This window comes from Phacochoerus africanus, chromosome 15 (genome assembly GCF_016906955.1).
Source record: "Phacochoerus africanus isolate WHEZ1 chromosome 15, ROS_Pafr_v1, whole genome shotgun sequence".
In the NCBI taxonomy this organism is placed as follows: domain Eukaryota; kingdom Metazoa; phylum Chordata; class Mammalia; order Artiodactyla; family Suidae; genus Phacochoerus; species Phacochoerus africanus.
Genome location: NC_062558.1, coordinates 132,016,139 through 132,035,996, shown reverse-complemented (window position 1 = coordinate 132,035,996; position 19,858 = coordinate 132,016,139). Strand labels below are relative to the sequence as shown.

The following is a 19,858-nucleotide window of genomic DNA, read 5'->3' as shown; positions in this document are numbered from 1 at the left end:
CTTGCTTTGCTGTACAATGTGAAAAACAAAAACACCACCACCACTATGATCTTGCGGGAAACTTGGAGGAACATGTTCAGAATCATGGACTTGGAGTTCCCGTCGTGGCACAGTGGAAACGAATCCAACTGGGAACCATGAGGTTGCGGGTTCAATCCCTGGCCTCGCTCAGTGGGTTAAGGATCCCGCGTTGCCGTGAGCTGTGGTATCGGTCGCAGACCTGGCTTGCATCCTGCGTTGCTGTGGCTCTAGCGTAGGCCGGGGGCTGCAGCTCCGATTCGACCCCTAGCCTGGGAACCTCCATATACCATGGGAGTGGCCCTAGAAAAGGCAAAAAGATTAAAAAAAAAAACAAAAACGTGGACTTGCTATAGATAATCAGCTATCCAGTTATTGTAACATAGCTTATCACATGCCATTTTTGGACTGTGTTTCTGAATTCTATATAGTTTTAACTAAGTGTATTTTTAAAATTTAAAAATAATATATGGCCAACATGATATGTTGGAAATGTAGAAAAAACTTCTGCTACATACTCACCCCTTGAAGTATTCTAGTGAACTTCCTTTTTTTCCTACACAACTTTTTAGGGGGTGCAATTTTTGTCATTTTAGATAGCTGTGATTCTGTATACTTGTTGTGATCACATATCTTTTAATATCAAGAGAAATTGTTCAGAGAAAAATTAATGGAAGGATGGTTTTTCTAAGGCCTTTACCATGTTCTTTAAAATTATCACAGGGAGGGAGTTCCTTTCTTGGCGCAGCGGAGATGAATCTGACTAGGAACCATGAGGTTACGGGTTCGATCCCTGGCCCGGCTCAGTGAGTTAAGGATCCGGCGTTGCCATGAGCTGTGGTGTAGGTCGCAGACGTGGCTTGGATCCCCCGTTGCTGTGGCTCTGGCGTAGGCTGGCAGCTGTACCCCTGATTAAACACCTAGCCTGGGAAACTCCATGTGTTGCAGGAGCAGCCCTAAAAAGAAAGACCAAAAAAAAAATATATATATATATATCACAGGGAGGAAAATTTCTGGAGCCTTCCTGGAATTGTTACATACACACACCTTCACGCAGTCACAGACCCATTGTGTTCTGGATGTCAGCAGAGGAAAATTCTTTCGCACGTGTTCACTACCCAAGTTCTAGCTTTCTATGCAGGGTGGTGCATATATGCTCACTTATGAGAGTTGCACGCAGTGGGAAGATGAAGGACATGTCTGTCAAATTTAGATGTATGTGCTATGGACGGGAGTGTGTCCCTCTAAAGCCTGTATATTGAAGTCCTCATCCGTAACAGGACTGCATTTGGACACAGGGCCTTAAAGGAGATACGTAAACTTAATAAAGTGAGTCCATAAAAGTGGGATCCTGGAGTTCCCATTGTGGCTCAGAGGGTTAAGAACCTGACATAGTGTCCATGAGGATGCGGGTTCAAATCCCTGGCCTCGCTCAGTGGGTTAAGGATCTGGCATTGCTGCAAGCTGCAGTGAAGTTCACAGAGGTGGCTGAGATCTGGCATTGCTGTGGCTGTGGTCTAGGCTGGCAGCGGCAGCTCAGATTCGACCCCTAGCCTGGGAACCTCCTTATGCTGCAGGCGTGGCCATAAAAAGAAAAAAAAAATGAGGTCTCCATCCAGTAGGACTGATGTCCTTATGAGAAGAGGAAGAGAGTCCGGGAGTGGTTCATACAGACAAAAAGGCCATGAGTGGACACAGACACAAGGCATTATCTGCAAGCCAAGAAGAAAGGTCTCACCAGAAACCAACCCTGCTGGCCCCCCGACCTTGGAATTCCAGCCTCTGCAACTGTGAAAAAAATACATTTCTGTTGTGGAAGCCACCCAGCCTGTGGGCTTCAGTTAAGGCAGCTTGAAAAGTCTAATCCCATAAATATATTGGGTGTGTATTATACTATCCTTTCAACATTTTTTTTTTGTCTTTTTGCCTTTTCTAGAGCGGCTCCCTCGGCATACGGATGTTCCCAGGCTAGGGGTCGAATCGGAGCTGTAGCCACCGGCCTACTCCAGAGCCACAGCAACGAGGGATCCCAGCTGTGTCTGTGACCTACACTGCAGCTCACGGCAACACCAGATCCTTAACCCACTGAGCGAGGCCAGGGATCAAACCCGCAACCTCATGGTTCCTAGTTGGATTCATTAACCACTGCGCCACAACGGGAACTCCCTATCCTTTCAACATTTTTAAGGTTTCAAATTTTCCAAAGTGAAAAGTTGGGGAGATAATAACGAGTGAAATTCACTGGCCATCAGGGCCTTGCCAGGACTATCTCCTTTAACCGTACTGACAGCCATGCGGGATGGGTACTGTTGCTACCATTGTGCAGAGGAGAACCCAGGACAGGGAGCTCTTGAACCTGACGGGCCGTGATCTTCTTATTCACTCTATGCTGCTTCCAAGAATGAGAAACTTCCAAGGAGTGAGACAATGTTTGTGTCCCCAAAATTCATCTGTTGAAAACTGACCCCCAAGGTGATGGTATTAGGAGATGGGGCCTTTGGGAGGTGATGAGGTCATGAGGGTGGGGCCCCCATGAAGAGATTAGTGCCCTTAGAAAAGTGATCCCAGCAAACTCTCTTGCCCCTTCTGCCACATGAGGACCTGGAGAGAAGATTATGACCTAGGAAGTGGATCCTCACCAGGCAGCGCATCTGCTGGCAACATCATTAGATCTCCAGACGCCAGACCACAAGAAATAAATGTCTGTGATTTAATGTCAGCGGGTCCATGGCATTTTTAGAGCAACCCAAACAGAGGCAGAGAGAAAGAGGCTCTTTACCTGGCTCCATTCCAGCCTCCCGCCAAGCCCCTCACCTAGGAAATGTACATGATATCATATGATATCCTTAAAAGACGTGTGTACACGTGTCTCTACACCAGTCGTCCTGATTTAACGCCTGCTCCTGCATGTGTGACACTGCAACTATTTCAGGTAGACCCAAGAGAGGGGGCTGGCTACGGTCTCAACCAGATTAGCACTTTAAGACCAAAAGCAGAGCTGCTAAGGGCAAAGAAGAGAAAGCTCGGAGGCTAAGTGGTATGACTCCCCCCAGCCCTCAAGTGGTCCCCAGGAGAAACATGCCCATCAGTGAGGTCCTGCGCTCACTGATGTGTGTGAAACCCCTCGGGGTGCAGGTAATGCCCCTTGGCTTGGCCTCTGCAGAGCAGGATTTCTGGACATTAATGGATTATTCTAGAACCAGCAACTCTGCACTCCCAAATGTGACATTTTCCTGTTAACAAGCACGTTACACTTCATTGTGTCCCATTCATTAACTCGGGGGTCAAACCGTTTTGTAGCTAATGAGATTTTAAGGTGTGTAATTCAGAGATGAAGCCTCCTATTTCTGCCTGCTTGTTCAAGAAGCACAGAACACAGCCCCCTCATTGCTGGTAGCATAACAAACAAAGCAGTTTCCTTGTCCCACCTCTGACAACAGCTGCCAGCTCAGGAGTGTGTGGCTTCAGGCTGCCTGAATTCATGACCGTCTGGGGAAAAGAATATAAATTCATTCAACGTGGGCACCTTGAAAACTTTCGGGTCTTATCTTATCCGAGAGCAACTAGGAACAACTGTCCTCGAGTGTGAGGCACATAACTCTCTTCAAAATAAGGACCCAGGCAGCTTCCTGGTGGCCTAGTGGTTAAAGATCTGGCTTGGTCACTGCTGTACAACAGGTTCGATCCCTGGCCCCAGAACGTCCATGTGCCATGGGCACAGCCAAAAAAACAACAAAATAAGGACCTAGGCTTTGTTTACTTTGCACAAACTGTGCACCACCAACCTCTGTGATTGCCCAGAAGAAGCATTTTTTTTTTCTTTTAGGGCCACACCCATGGCACATAGAGGTTCCCAGGCTAGGGAGTAAATCAGAGCTGCAGCTGCCAGCCTATGCCACAGCCACCAGGATCTACACCACAGCTCTTGGAAATGCCAGATGTTAAATCCACTGATCAAATCTGAGTCCTCATGGATGCTAGTCAGGTTCTTAGCCTGCTGAACCACAACAGGAACTCCAGGAGCAATTTTAAAGCCAGATTTAACAACAAACCAGTGAATATAACAAAAAAGAATCAGACCCACAGATATGAAGAACTAGTGGTTACCAGCAGGGGGAGGGGTGGCAATATAAGGGCAGGGGATTAAGAGGCACAAAATATTAGGTATAAAAGAAGCTTCAAAAATATATTTTACAACACATGGAAAAGCGCCTCTATTTTATAATAGCTGTCAATGGAGTATAACTTTTAAAAATTGTGAATCACTGGAGTTCCCGTCGTGGAGCAGTGGTTAACAAATCCGACTAGGAACCATGAGGTTGTGGATTAGATCCCTGGCCTTGCTCAGTGGGTTAAGGATCTGTGTTGCAGTGAGCTGTGGTGTGGGTTGCAGTCGTGGCTTGGATCTCACGTTGCTGTGACTCTGGCGTAGGCCAGAGGCTACAGCTCTGGTTAGACCCCTAGCCTGGGAACCTCCATATGCTGCAGGAGCGGCCCTAGAAATGGCAAAAAGACAAATAAATAAATAATAAAATAAAAATTGTGAATCACTATATTATACATTTGTAACTTATATTGTACAGCCATTATATTTTGATAGAAAGAAATTAAAATAATTAAAAAAGAAAAACCAGACTCAAAGCCACTCACCAGGAGCAGATGTGCCCAAGGGCAGGAAAAATTCTAAGAACCTATCTGTGAGTTCTGGGCATTAATTGAAGCCTACATAATGTTCTTTTGTGCTTCAAGATTGAATCAAAATGTGTGGGATGGAGGTTCAGCTCAGAATCCAAAGGTGCACTTTTGTGGGCTGGGCTGGTCTCAATGGAAGGCTTTCAGCCTGAAGGGGGCACTGCCTTTGAGGTGTGGTGGGCAGGGTACAGGATTGCCGCCTCCTTGGTCCACAGCAGACGCCCCCAGCACAGCAAAGGGGTGCGGCGACCTGGGAGGAGGGGTGATTTGCTGCAGCAAAGGTCTGAGCAGGTGATGGAGATGCAGGAAAAGCCCTCCCCACCACCCTAGCTGGTTCCTAAACAGAGAGGTCTGAAGACACACACTCAAGAGGACTAGGGCTGCCTTTTTCTATCTTTCTTTATCTCTTTGCTTTTTAGGGCTGCACCTGCGGCATATGGAGGTTCCCAGGCTAGGAGTCGGATCGGAGCTGCAGCTGCCAGCCTAGACCATAGCCACAACAATGCCAGATCTCAGCTGCATCTGTGACCTACACCACAGCTCATGGCAATGCCGGATCCTTAACTCACTGAGTAAGGCCAGGGATCAAACCCACATCCTCATGGATACGAGCCACAATAGGAATTCCTAGGGATGCTTAAAAAGTGGAAGGAGGATGGTGCAGGGAAAACAAGCATGGCCTCTGCACTACCAGGTGTTAAGGGAACCAGCAAAACCACATAACAAAATCATCAAGATGGAGAGTTGCCCCATACTGAGCCTTCACTAAGGCCAAGCCTGTGCTAAGCACTTCTCAGTTCCAATTGCGTTTAATTCACACAGTAGCCAGGCAGAGTGGATGCCCCCCACTGCATGTATGAAGAACTAGTCACAGAGAGGTTCAAGACAGACCTGAGTGGCAGAGCTCCTGGTGCAAAGCAAGCCCCAGCCCTACCCAGCTCCAGGGCCCTGCCGCCTCCTGCTTCCCTGTACTTCCTGGTCTCGCCTCTCCTGGAACAGTGCAGCAGCCTCTTCTCCCACCCGCATGGTCCCTGCATTCTCTTCTCCAGGCTGCAGCCAGAGCAATGGCTTAGAAATGAAAGTCTGATTCTGTCAGCCTCATGGGAAGACCCTCTGGTGGCTTCAGTTTGCTATCAGCGGGGGCCCCAGCCTACCTTTCCTGCTTCTTCCAACACAGAGCTCCCCGCTCCTGTATTTCCCAAGCTCCTGAGCCCTTATGCTCTTCCCTGCAGATCTCAGCCCCAATCTTCACTTCTCAACAAAGCCTCCCTAGCCTGGCCTCTGGAATCAGACTTCCTTCCACAGGCCCACCTAGTGAGGGCACCAGTCACAGCTGCCGTTGACAAGGACAGATGACCAGTTCCCCCTCTAGAGTATAATGGAGACTGGCTCTTGCCTCTTTTCAATATCATATCCCCAGGGATTGGCATGTAGCAAACACTGAATGTATGAATTATGAGCAGATAGAAGGATGGGTGGAAGGAAGGATGGATGGATGGTTGGATAAACTAATGAATGGGTGGATGGATAGACAGAAACATGGATGGACCGATGGATAGATGGACAAATACAACTGAACCCAAATCAAGGATCTTTTTTTTCTTTTGTACAGCTGTACCTGTGGCATATGCAAGCTCCTGGGCCAAGGGTTGAATTTGAGATGCAGCTGTGGCCCATGCCACAGCTTGTGGCAATGCTGGATCTTTAACCCAATGAACAAGGCCAGGGATCAAACCTCTACCCTTATAGCGAATGCCAGGTCCTTAACCAGCTAAGCCACAATGGGAACTCCTCAAGGATTCTAAATATGCAAAAATGCTCCGAAATCATGTTGTTTGACTTAAGGATTAGGAAAGTTCTTTTATTCCATACATACTTTTATTCCACAGCATTCTAGTAATTAGTCCAAATCTTTCATTTTACAGATGAGGAAACTCAGATGCAGAAAAGGCAAAGTCCTTTTTTTTTTCTTTTTTTTTACAGCTGCACCTGCAGCATATGAAGGTTCCTGGGCCAGGGCTCGAATTGGAGCTACAGCTAGGGCCTACACCACAGCCACAGCAACCAGATCCAAGCCACATCTGTGACCTATGCCACAGCTTGTGGCAATGCCGGATCCTTCCACTGAGCAAGGCCAGGGATCAAACCTGCATCCTCACAAAGACAATGCTGGGTCCTTAACCCACTGAGCCACAATGGGAACTCCCAAAGGACTTTTGTTTAAATGCTTCTGCCAAAGAAATGAGGTCAAGGCAGCAGTACTCAACCGCACGCCCCTTTGCACACTGGTGGGTCTGATGAGTTAGGGGTGCACAGCAAGTGATTTGTTATTAATTAGAAAATGCAGAAGTTTGCAAATGATTTGCAATTTTTGTAAATTAGTCTAATTCAAAGATGAGAGGATGTCCCCACCTAACACCGTCACGGCTACTCACTGCATCCTGCTGCGCTTTCTGGAAAAGGAAAGTGAGGGGCAGAGGTAGACCCAGTGAGTTAGACTGAAGTCCCCCAGGACCACCTGTCCTCAAACACGGGGCAGGGATGATGGGGCATAGGGGCCGAGGGTGCTCCTCCGCTTCCGCACTCATGCCTGGGCTCACCAATCTTCCGATACCTCTGAGCACACAGAGAAGTCTGCGGCTTCTGCCCGCTTCTCCATCCCCTTTGAGCCATCCCCCAGGAAGTGAGGCTTCTCTGACGGATGAGATGGGGAAGGATGGGGAAGGCAGACTCCTGTCTCCCCGTCGCTGGGAGGTAATGTGCTCAGGGTCTCTGGGAGGAGCTTACCCCACAGTGCAGCCCCTGCTCCTGCAGCAAGCTCGCTGGGGCCAGCCCTGCCCTCCCTTCAAGGCAGCCTGGACTTGCCCACCGCCTGGTACTGATGGGGCGCTGATTTGGGGGCAGTATGAGGACCCCCGCCCTGGCTCGTCCTCCAGTCCAACCTTGCCAGTGATAAAGCTGTCTTCCTCCCTGTCTGGCTCTGGCATCTACTTCACAATTGATTCAGAATCTGGTGCCAAGGGACGTGATGAATGAGCTCCCCAAACCCCAGGAGCACTTCAGGATTGGGGTGGTGTTTTATCTCTTCCACACACATTTTAAGGACTTGTCAAAATCTAAACTGGCGTATGGGCCACGTAGGGCACGTGACCTTTCTGGAAGAGAAGGAAGGCTGCGATCCCAACGAAAGAGGGAAAACTAGACCCCAGAATGTATTCAGAACCAAAAATCAGAATAAACCTGGGAATCTGGGGACTGTGTTGATCACCACAGTGACACAGCTAAACATCTTATAACCACCTGACCCATTCTCTGTATTCCTGCCCTTGGCCTTGTATTGTTCTCTCTGTGTATCTTCAGTCTCAAGATGCTCTAAAGCTGCAAATGATCATGCTTCTCAAAGGTATTCTACTCCATATAATAGGCTCAGTTCCCAGGTCATCTTCTTTTTTTGTTTTTCCATCCCAAGCTAGGAAGACTGCCCAAGAAGACAGGCTCCTCGAGAACTGGATAAGCAATTAGGCTCATAATGACAGCTCATTCTGAGTAAATTATTGATGACTAACAAGAGTTGCCTCGGATGAGCCCTCTGTTTTTCCATGTCTGTCAGGGGCTTTGAAGTACTGAACCTTGCGTTTCTCATACTCTGATGATTAGGTGTGCAAGGACGAAGCTTCCCTGATCTTTAGATAATGTGGAAAGCACTCGATAAAGAATGCATGGTTAGGAGTTCCCATTGTGGCACAGCAGTTAAGCAACCCAACTAGGATCCGTGAGGTTGCAGGTTTGGATCCCTGGCCCTGCTCGGTGGGATAAGGATCCAGTGTTGCCATGAGCTGTGGTGTAGGTTGAAGACATGGCTGGGATTTGGTGGTGGTGTGGCTGTGGCGTGGGCTGGCGGCTATAGCTCTGATTCGACCCCTAGTCTGGAAAATTACACATGCTGCCAGTGCAGCCCTAAAAAGCCAAAAAAAAAAAAAAAGCCTGGCCTGGTTAAATAAGTCTTACTGCAAGAACTTTCAATGCCTTTGAGACACTGTTGCACATGGCGAGTCAACAAGAAGACATGTGTAGTGTTTCCCAATCTTGTTGTTCCTTGGAAACCTCCCCCTGCCTTTTTTTTCTGGTCGGACATTTAGTGGGACTGATGTGCCACAGGACACAGCGTGGACGTGAAGTTTTTAAGTCAAAGGAAGCAGAGCTAAAAACAGAAGATGCTCTGCTCTAGAACAGAATCTGCTTGTAAACCAGGAACTCATAAACAGCTCTTTTGTGCCTCGGAGCAAGAGCCACCTGAGCTTAGCACGTGCACAGGTCTCAGACCTTCCTCAGCAGTCCAGCACTCTTACCCCTCCACGGTGAGACTCCCTACCTCCCCTCCGAAAAGGGAACCTCCTTACCTGCCGCTTCCTTCCCTATTGGGGTCCCCCTTTCCCTCTTCCACAGTGAGACCCCCTCACTCGCTTCTATGATGGGGACCCACGCACCTGCCTCTGTCGTAGGATCCCCTCCACCTCCCTCCACAGAGGGACTCCCCTACCCAGCTCTCCTCTATCTTCCCAAAGCCCTGTGCACAAACTCTCGGTACCTACCACGGTTTCCTTGTTTATTCACTTATTTTTGCACTGAGTGCGACCTCCTGCCTGGAGGTTAAAGGGAACTCATCTCATTTATTTTTAGGTCAGAGTCTAGCACTGGTACCTACTCTGTTGAGTGAAGGACTGAATGATGGGCTGAAGAAATAAGTGAAGGAATGATTTTTTAAACTGATTTAGGGTGACTCCTGCACTGTGGGGTGTATCGCTATGCCAGAGCCTTCAGAGAAGACATTTCCATTCTGAGTGATCCCTGAAGAGCCAAGCGCCCTCAGGTTAATCAGGAGATGACAGAGGCGGTGCTTCAACAACTACAACATGGTATTTCACAGAGAAAGGCACCGCCTCAGAACTTTCTTTGTGATCCTAGCAGATGAGGTCCAGTTCATACCCAGAGCCCTAACTTGTCCAAACTCTGCACCTTACGGGGGCACCAGGGAGCCCACTGACCTTGGCAGCCCCATCGGACTCAGCTTTGTGTTTTAAATCCAGTTTTACCTCTTTTGCAGCCCTCCTTCTGTGGTAGAAGAAAGAAAGACCTCCACGCTTGAATGATCCAAGCAATAGATGAAAGGAAAAGGCAGGAGGTTCTAAAGAGTTATTGGGAAGAAGGGTGTGTGTGTGGAGGTGGATAAGACACCAAAATATCTTTTTTTTTTTGTCTTTTGTTGTTGTTGTTATTGTTGTTGTTGCTGTTGTTGCTATTTCTTGGGCCACTCCCGCGGCATATGGAGGTTCCCAGGCTAGGGGTCGAATCGGAGCCATAGCCGCCGGCCTACGCCAGAGCCACAGCAACGCGGGATCCGAGCCGCGTCTGCAACCTACACCCCAGCTCACGGCAACGCCGGATCGTTAACCCACTGAGCAAGGGCAGGGACCGAACCCGCAACCTCATGGTTCCTAGTCGGATTCGTTAACCACTGCGCCACGACGGGAACTCCCTTAATATCTTTAATATTCAGCCTACTCTTTGCCAGATGAACTTTTATATGACTTCAAGGTCAAGATGTTAGTCCACTCATGAGATTCCAACATTTAGCAAGGTGGGGGCAGGGCATAGGCCACTGAGTTCCAAAGAAAATTCAGAAACTGTCACCTACACAATTTTTTCAGCAACCCTCGTGTGGCCCAATTGAGTGGTCCCCCGCCTCGGTGCTGGGTCTGCAGGGTGACATACAAGCCTGGCCGGTAGCTGGAATGAACTTTGTGTCTTCTCTTTCTGCTATCTGTCATTGTACTTCAAATGTATGTAGATTTGTCACAAGAAAACAGAAATTCATTTAAATGCATTTCTGGCATAGTAATTACTTCTGATCATTTGGATGGTTTTTGTTTGTTTGTTTTTGGCTTTTTTTTTTGGCCACCCTGAGATCATAGAAAAGTTCCCAGGCCAGGGATCAAACCTGAGCCACAGCAGTGATGCCACATCCTTAACCACTAAGCCACCGTGGAACTCCATTTGACTGTTTCTTAGTGATCAAATACCAAACATAAAACTACAACCCTATTAGAGGAGCTATTTGTTTTTATTCACAATAAAGATTTTTAAAACTCTCATAAGCACAAATCAAGGAATTGGGTAGAATGTTTAACTGAGAATATGAAGATTTCCTTAATTTTGAGTTAAATCCCACCAGCTGCCCACGGAAAAATGCAAATGATAGCTTTGCCCATATACTAAGATTATGGGGGTGTTTTTATTTTATTTTGACAACACAAGGGTATTTTGAACAAGAAATAGTAGTAAACATTTTCATTATATTCCTACCTTTTTTTTTCTTTTTTTTCTTTTTAGGACCACACATGTAGCATATGGAAATTCCCAGGCTAGGGGTTGAATCAGAGCTGTAGCTCAGGCCTGTGCCACAGCTACAGTAACATAGGATCTGAGCTGAATCTGCAACCTACACCAGAGCTGATGGCAATGCTGGATCCTTAACCCACTGAGTGAGGCCAGGGATCAAACCAGCATCCTCACAGGGACTACATAGGGTCCTTAACCTATTCAGCCACAATGGGAACTCATTATATTTCTTGATAAGACTTTTCACATGTATTAAAGTAATTTTCCTCCCTTAGTCAATGAAGGACAAAACAGGGACCATAATAGAATTTTCATTTGATGACTGAAAAATATTTTAGCAAATTTGGGCCACCCTCTGAAAAAGGTGTCACTAATGTCACCTACGTAAGAATGAGCTCAAAAATGTGACTAAGGGTTTCTTGTTAGAGTAGGTCCCAATCATGAGCCACTTTGTTGAGATGTCTCTCTGTAATCCCACTGGCCTACATGGTTGGGAGGTGGGGTGGGGTGATGAGTCAACATTAGTGTGGGCCAAACTGGTTCAATGTCAAGGACACAAAGACCATCCTGGGCTCCTTCCCAGTGCTAACACAGCTGCAGTGACACATTTGGGAAGATTAACTGCTGTCGAAGCTGGTATTTGAGGCTGTAAAAAGACACAAGAGACAGCAAGTGTCTATGATACAAGCTGCTCTTGAAGGGAAAAGAGAAATAACACTTGCCCCTGACATCTTCTCTCTCTCTCTCTCTTTTTTTTTTTTCCAGAAGGGCCTCCCCACCTCTCCCAAAATAAATGCCAGGTGGTTTCTGTTACATTTCCATTTAAAACTAGAGAAAGAAACTTGATATAGTGACTTTTTGATGTTTTCAGAGAGCCAGAGTTGGAAAGTGTCATATAAAGAATTGTTAACTACAACACGGGGTTGGACAGATGGGGGACTGGCTTCTGCAGGAGACATGGGAAATGAAGGGCAGTGATCCCTGGAGATGGAAAGCAACAGAGTAAGCCTTGCTATTGCCCCAGCTTAAGGCTTGGAGGAGCCGGCACAGGGCAGGGAACCCAGCTGGACCCAGTCTCCTGGACTCAAGGAGATGGAGGCAGGTGTCAGAGGCAACTAAGGCAGCTAGAGTTCCCAAGACAGAGTGACACTTTCACCAAGAAGTAAAAGTTGGACAAAGAGAGAACTCCAGATGTGTACAAAATACCAAATACCAACCAGCATGTATATGTATGGAAACCACATGAGACTAGGTGTAAACCACCTGAAAGTTTGATAGAGAAGAATCTGTAAAGCTGACACAGGGCTGGGAAGAGTTCCCATTCTTACCACCCACAGTGGGAAACGTCATAATTCATGACACATCTGTGACAGTACTAAGAAGGGCTTTGCCTATAGTGAGGAAAATTAAGCCTAGACTAAACATTGCACTGGTCCCACCTAACAAAGCTTAAAAACAAGCACCCAAAGGATTAAGCTATTCCAAATAATTATATCCAAGAGCAAAGTTCAAGAATATTAATAGCAATACAAAAATATCCAGAATCCAAAAGCATAAAGTCCACAGGGTCTGGCATGCCAAGAAGCAGGAAAACAGACCCAGACTGAAAAGAAAACAATGAATCAAAGCTAACCCAGAAATTGTGCAGACTACAGAATTAGTACACACAGACTTTTAAAGAAGAAATATAACCATATTCCATATATTCAGGAGCCTAGAGGAAAGATTGAACATGTTAAGCACAGACATGGAAGACATAAAAAAGATCCAAACAAAACTTCTAGAGATGAAAACTACAATGCCTGAAATGAAAAACACACTGGGAGGGATTAATAACAGATCAGTCATTACAGAGAAAAGGATTAGTGAACTTGAAGACATAGGAATAGAGATTCCCCAAAATGAAACACAAAGAGACAAAGACTGGGACAGAGGTGGGGTGAGAACAGATCATGAGTAAGCTGTAAGACAGCTTTAAGTAATGAATGTCGTGTAGTTGGAATCTCCAAAGGATGCAGAGAGGTTAAAAAAAAAAAAACTACTTGAAGATATAATGGCTGCAAAATTCCAAATATGATGTAAACTGTAAACCCACAGATCTGACTCTAACTTCAAGCACAAGGAACAGGAAGAAACTTACCACAAGGCATATCATAACCAAATTGTTGAAAACCAGTGAAAAAGGTAAAAAATCCACTGGGGTGGGAGAGATAGACAGAAGAACAAATTTAAGGATGATATCAGAATTTTGTTTGGAAACAATGTAAGCTAGAATACAGTGGGGCAATATCCTTAAAGCAATACAAGAAAAAAGAGAGAAGAAACTGTCTCTCATATTCACGAGGATGTGGGTTTGATCCCTGGCCTTTCTCAGTGGGTTAAGGATCTGGTGTTGCCCTGAGCTCTGGTGTAGGCCAACGGCTGCAGCTCCAATTCAACCTTTAGCCTGGGAACTGCCACATGCTGCAAGTGCAGCCCCCAAAATAAAAAAATAAATAAATAAATAAATAATAAATAAAACATAGATGAAATAAAGATTTTTTTTTCAGAGATACAAAAGCTAAAATAATTCATCACCAGCATACCAGTAGTTCAAGAAACATAGAAGACAGCCCCTTAAACCAACAGAAAATAGTACGGATGGCCACCAGGACCTATACAAAAGAATGAAGAGCAACAGAAATTGTAAATATGCAGGCAAACGTAAAACTGTTTTTCCCTATTATTTAAATCTCTGAAAAGATCATTGGCTATGTAAAGCAAAAATAATATATATTGTGGGGTTTGGAATATGTGGTAGTAAAATGTATGTCAACAATAGCACAAAGGCCAAAAGAGGAGAAATGGAAGTATACTGCTACCAGATTCTTCTAATATATGCATGAAATGGTACAATAGCACTTGATAGTTGATTGTGATATATTAAAGATATATACTATAGGTTCTAAAGCAACCATCTAAAATAACACAAATACTTGTAACTAATAAGTCAAAAGGGAGGTAAAGTAGAATCATAAAAATAATAATTTTTCCCCAAAAAAGGACTAAAAAAAGGGGAAAGGAACAAAAAGAGATGGGTAAAGAAAACAAAAGACTAGATTTAAACCAACCATATTAATGATCGCATTAAACGTAAATGTTATAAACACCCCAGTTAAAAGGCAGAGATATTCAGAATGGATTAAAAAAGCAAAATCCAAATATATGCTGCCTACAAAAGAGGCACTTCAAACTTTGCTTAGTAAGCACAAATAGGTTCAAAGTAAGAGAACGAGGGGGAAAAAGAAATACTGTGAAAACACCAAGCAAGAGAAAGCTGTTGTGTCTATATTATATCAAAGTCAAATTTCACCTTTTTTTTTTTTTTGGCAAAAGAAATACCATGCTGTGTCTATATTACATCAAAGTCAATTTTTTACCTTTTTTGGAGGGGGGGATTTAGGGCTATACCTGCGGCTTATGGAGGTTCCCAGGCTAGGGCTGAACTGGAGCACAGCTGCCAGCCTATGCCACAGCCACAGCCACAACAATGCCAGATCATTAACCCACTGAGTGAGGCCAAGGATCAAACCTGAATCCTCATAGATACTAGCTAGGTTTCTTATCACTGACTGAGCCACAATGGGAACTCCTACTTTTTTTTTTTTTTTTTTTTTTGCTACACCCACAGCATATGGAAGTTCCCCAGGCCAGGGATCAAACTCACACTAAAGCAGTGACCTGAGCCACAGCAGTGACAACACTGAAAACTTAACCTACTGAGCCACCAGGGAACTCTAGACAAAGTCAATTTTATTTTTATTTTTTATTTATTTATTTTTTGTCTTTTTGCCATTTCTAGGGCTGCTTCCATGGCATATGGAGGTTCCCAGGCTAGGGGTCTAATCGGAGCTGCAGCCACCAGCCTACACCACAGCCACAGCAACGTGGGATCCGAGGCATGTCTGCGACCTTCGTCACAGCTCAGGGCAATGCCAGATCCTTAACCCACTGAGCAAAGCCAGGGATTGAACCTGCAACCTCATGGTTCCTAGTCAGATTCGTTAACCACTGAGCCACGATGGAAACTCCAACAAAGTCAATTTTGAAGCAAGAAATGTTATGGGGCATAAAGAAGATTATCATGATGATAAAGGGTTCAACTGATCAAGAGGACATAATCACTCTGACAGTTTATCTAATAACAGGGCCTCAAAATACAAAGGGAAAACCAATAAAAGCAGACATGGACAAATTCACAGTTATAACCTAATGATTCCATACTGTTTCCTCGATAACTGATTCAACAAGTAGATAGAAAATCAGTACAGATAGAAAAGACTGGAACTCCTCTATCTATGGATTTGACCTGACATTTATTAAACACTATTCGATAGTGCTAGAATTACATTCTTTTCAAGCACAAATGAAGCATATATAAGACAGATCATATCCCACACATTAAAAAACAAACAAACAAACAAACTTGGGAGTTCCTGCTGTGGCTCAGTAGGTTAAGAACCTGAGATAGTGTCTCTGAGGATGTGGGTTCAATTCCTGGCCTTTCTCAGTGGATCTGGCATTGCTGCAAGGTGCAACATAGGTCACAGATGTGGCTTAGATCTGGTGTTATAGCTCTAAGCCTGGGAACTTCCATATGCTGTGGGTGCAGCCCTTAAAAAAAAAAAAAGGGAAAAACAACAAACAACCTCAAAGAAGTTCCCTTGTGACATAGTGGGTTAAGGATCCAGTTTTGCTGCAGCTGTGGTGCAGACCTCATTTGGCCTGGGTTCAATCCCTGCCCAGGAACTTTCACATGCCACAGGCATAGTCAAAAACAAAGAAACTTCAATAAATGCCTCAATAAATTTATAGAGATTCAAATTATTCAACATATATCATCAGGCTACAATGGAATTAAATTAGAAATCAATAACAGAATGATAGCTGGAAGAGCCCCAACTATTTAGAAATTAAATAATATACTTCTAAACAGCCTATAAGTGAAAGAAGAAATCAAATGAATAATTAGAAAATATTTGAGGAGTTCCCTGGTGGCTCAGTTGGTCAAAGGTACAGTGTTATTACTGCTGTGGCGTGGGTTCCATCCCTGGCCTGGGAATTTTCATATGCCTTGGGCACTACCAAAACAAAAAACAAAAAAACAAAACCCAAACAGTATTTAAACCAAACGAAAATGAAAACACAAATATCAAAACGTGTCACATGCAGTTAAAACAGCATTTAGAGTGACTTTTATGCACCAAAACACCTACATTAAAAAAGGACTCAAATCAATGACTTCAACTTCTACTTTAAGATATAGAAACGTTAATCGCACACCACATGAATATACTTGACACCAATGAACTTTTCTTAGAATTGGTTAAGTTGGTAAATTGTATGCTATGCCTTTTTTCAAAACCACGATAAAAAAAAAAAATGATTTAGAGAAGTTCCCTGGTGGTCTGGTGGTTAGAATTCCACACTTTTACCTCTGCAGTCCTGGGTTTCCCTGGTCTGGGAACTGAGATCCCACATCAAGGCACTGCACATTGTAGCCAAAAAATAAAATTAAAAGAAAAATTTAGGGAGTTCCTGTCGTGGCACAGTGGTTAACGAATCCGACTAGGAACCATGAGGTCGTGGGTTCGATCCCTGCCCTTGCTCAGTGGGTTAAGGATCTGGCGTTGCCGTGAGCTGTGGTGTAGGTTGCAGATGTGGCTCAGATCCCTCATTGCTGTGGCTCTGGCGTAGGCCGGGGGCTGCAGCTCCGATTAGACCCCTAGCCTGGGGACCTCCATATGCCGTGGGAGCGGCCCAAGAAATGGCAAAAAGACAAAAAAAATTAAAAAAATAAAAATAAATAAATAAAATTAAAAGAAAAATTTAGGGAGTTTCTGTCGTGGCGCAGTGGTTAACGAATCCGACTAGGAACCATGAGGTCGTGGGTTCGATCCCTGCCCTTGCTCAGTGGGTTGACGATCTGGCGTTGCTGTGGGCTGTGGTGTAGGTTGCAGACGCGGCTGGGATCCCGAGTTGCTGTGGCTCTGGCGTAGGACGGGGGCTGCAGCTCCGATTCGACCCCTAGCCTGGGAACCTCCATATGCCGCGGGAATGGCCCAAGAAATAGCAAAAAAGAAAAATTTAAAAAGTCAGTAAGTAGCAGTGTATGAAAGAAATGGAATACCAAAGAATACATACTGTTTAATACAATATATATAAACTTCGAGAACTGGCAAGACTGATTAATGGTTCTAAGAGTCAGAATAGTTCTTACTCTTGGGCAGAGGTCTTGACTGGAAAGGAACATGAGGGAATGTTCTGGAGTGACAGAAATAATCTGGATCTAAACCTGGGTATGATTACACAGGTGTATAGACGTGTAAACTTTCATCAAGCTCTCAGATTTATACACTTACCGTATGTATTTTATGTCAATTTAAAAAGTCATAGAAAAAAAAGAAATTATGCTGGTGCTGTCACTGCTGTGGCTTAGGTCAGTGCTGCAGTGCAGGTTCGACCCCTGACCCAGGGATTTCCACATGCTATGGGCAAGGCCAAAAAAATTTTTTTATTAATTATTTAAATGTTTTTACACACACACACACATATATATATATATATATATATATATACACACACACACACACACACACACACATATATAGATATAAATACACATTTATTTATTTATTTTAGGGCCACACCCAGGGCATGTGGAAGTTCCCAGGCTAGGGGTCTAATTGGAGCTGCAGCTGCCAGCCTACACCACAGCCACAGCAACACCAGGTCCAAGGCACATCTGTGACCTACACCGCAGCTCTGGGCAATGCCAGATCCTTAATCCACTGAGCGGGGCCAGGGATCCAACCTGCATCCTCATGGATACTAGCTGGGTTCTTAACCTGCTGAGCCTATTTAACTCCAAATATCTTATACATTTATATTATAGTTATATCAATATGTTGTTTAAATGTTTTTATATTTAAATATTTATATATGAATATATATATATTACGCACAGAGGTATCACAACCAATACAGAACTCGAAAGAAAAGTCTGAGGGAAACACACGCATATTTTAAGAAGAGTTGTTTGAGGTGGTGGGAGAATACTGGTGGTTTTTTTTCCCCTCTACTTGCCACTTTTCTCTATTTTCCAAGGACTGCCTCAGGATGGAACACCACCCTCCACTTAAAGGCCCTGTTGAAACCAGATGAGCAGAAAGCAGACTCACACCTACAGAGCACACGACCTTCCGTTCCAGCCCGTGTCAGAAGGCAGGGCGCTCATTCCCCTCCCTCCCTCCCACTCTCCGCTCCGTGTTTGCTTCCTGCCAGAGATAAATAATGAGTCAGAGGCAGGACGGCTGCCCTGCCTGACACACCCTGCCTGGGCAGGAGCTGCCAGGAGATCCAGGACTGAGCAAAGCTTTGTTTGGAAGGAACAGGAGCTGCTGCTTAGGAAACGAGGGGCTGGGTCCCTAAGAGCTGGCCCTGGCCACTGCTCCTAAAACAGATCAGATCGTTTGGATTTTTCTTTTTTTTCTCAGTCTGAGAACTGACCTACTTTATAGAGAAATGAAATTTTAAAGAGAGACTGGGGGTTGCTTTCCGGTAATGGAGAGCACGGCATGGACCTCTGGGCACCACTAAGAACTCAGCATCGTGGTGGTGGGGGCCTCACACCAAATTGGATTCTGGTCTCCACCAGGCCAGGTTCTGTCTGTGTGACCTGGGGCAGGTTCCTTAACCTCTCTGAGCCTCAGTTTCCTCATACAGCTCCTTAGGCTACCTGCATTGACCCACACAGAGCTGCTGCGGTACGTGTGTAGTACGTGTTTAGGCCCAGCACCCAGCGCACTTAGAAGATGACAGTGGGAGGTGAGATGGAGCCACAGCCACAGCACCACCCGATCTGAGCCTCATCTGCGACCTACACCACAGCCCATGGCAACGCCAGGTTCTTAACCCACTGAGCGAGGCCAGGGATCAAACCCGAATCCTCATGGATACTAGTCAGGTTCTTAACCCACTGAGCCACAAGGGGAAATCCCCAGTATATCATTTTTTTTCAAACCATTTGTCTTTTCTACCCCAAGCTGCTGCTGCTATCCATACACCATGGAATTTTTGTTCTGAGTTAAGACTGAGGTTTTGAAAGATCCAAGAGGTGGAGCTTTACAAATATGCTACAGCTGCTATTTTCTCTATTTAAAGAAGTTCTGAAATTTCCCATTTAAGAGGCTAGAAAGTCGAGTCCTCTCTACATTCTATCTCCTGTAAATCTACAGTAACGAGAGCTGTTCCTTCGGCCTGGAACCATTCTCTTTCTGCACAACCTTCTACATTTATTCACTTTCGAAGAAGCAGCTGCAAGGCCACCTTCTCTGAAGGATGTTCCTTCTTGCTCCTCAGCAAGACTGGCCCCTCCCTCCTGCCCCTGGGCTCCCCAAGAGCCTGCCTTTAGCATTTAGCTTCTTCTAGAATTATTTGTTTACAGTTGGACCAACATGTCCTGTCCATCCTTGTACCGCTGGCCTCAAGCCCAGAGCTTGGCCTGTGGTGAGCTGTGGGTCTAGGTATATGAAACGAACTAAGACAACGCACCCCACCCCCAAAAAAAGAATGAGAGATGTTCAGGCATTTAAGGTGTTGATGCAAAGGATTTGGTACCAACGATTCCAAATGTGGGTGTTTTCTCCCTACACCAGCCAGAAATTCTCCAACACCAGTCGAGTGTCCTACAATGCAAATCAATTCTGTC

At 45.2% G+C, this 19,858-nt stretch overlaps 1 protein-coding gene across 8 annotated transcripts in view; it reads right to left on the bottom strand.

The window, feature by feature from the left end:
* Positions 1 to 19,858, bottom strand: part of TACC2 (transforming acidic coiled-coil containing protein 2) — a 234,451-nt gene that overhangs the window by 162,860 nt on the left and 51,733 nt on the right. The gene's annotated exons all lie outside the window — the stretch shown is intronic.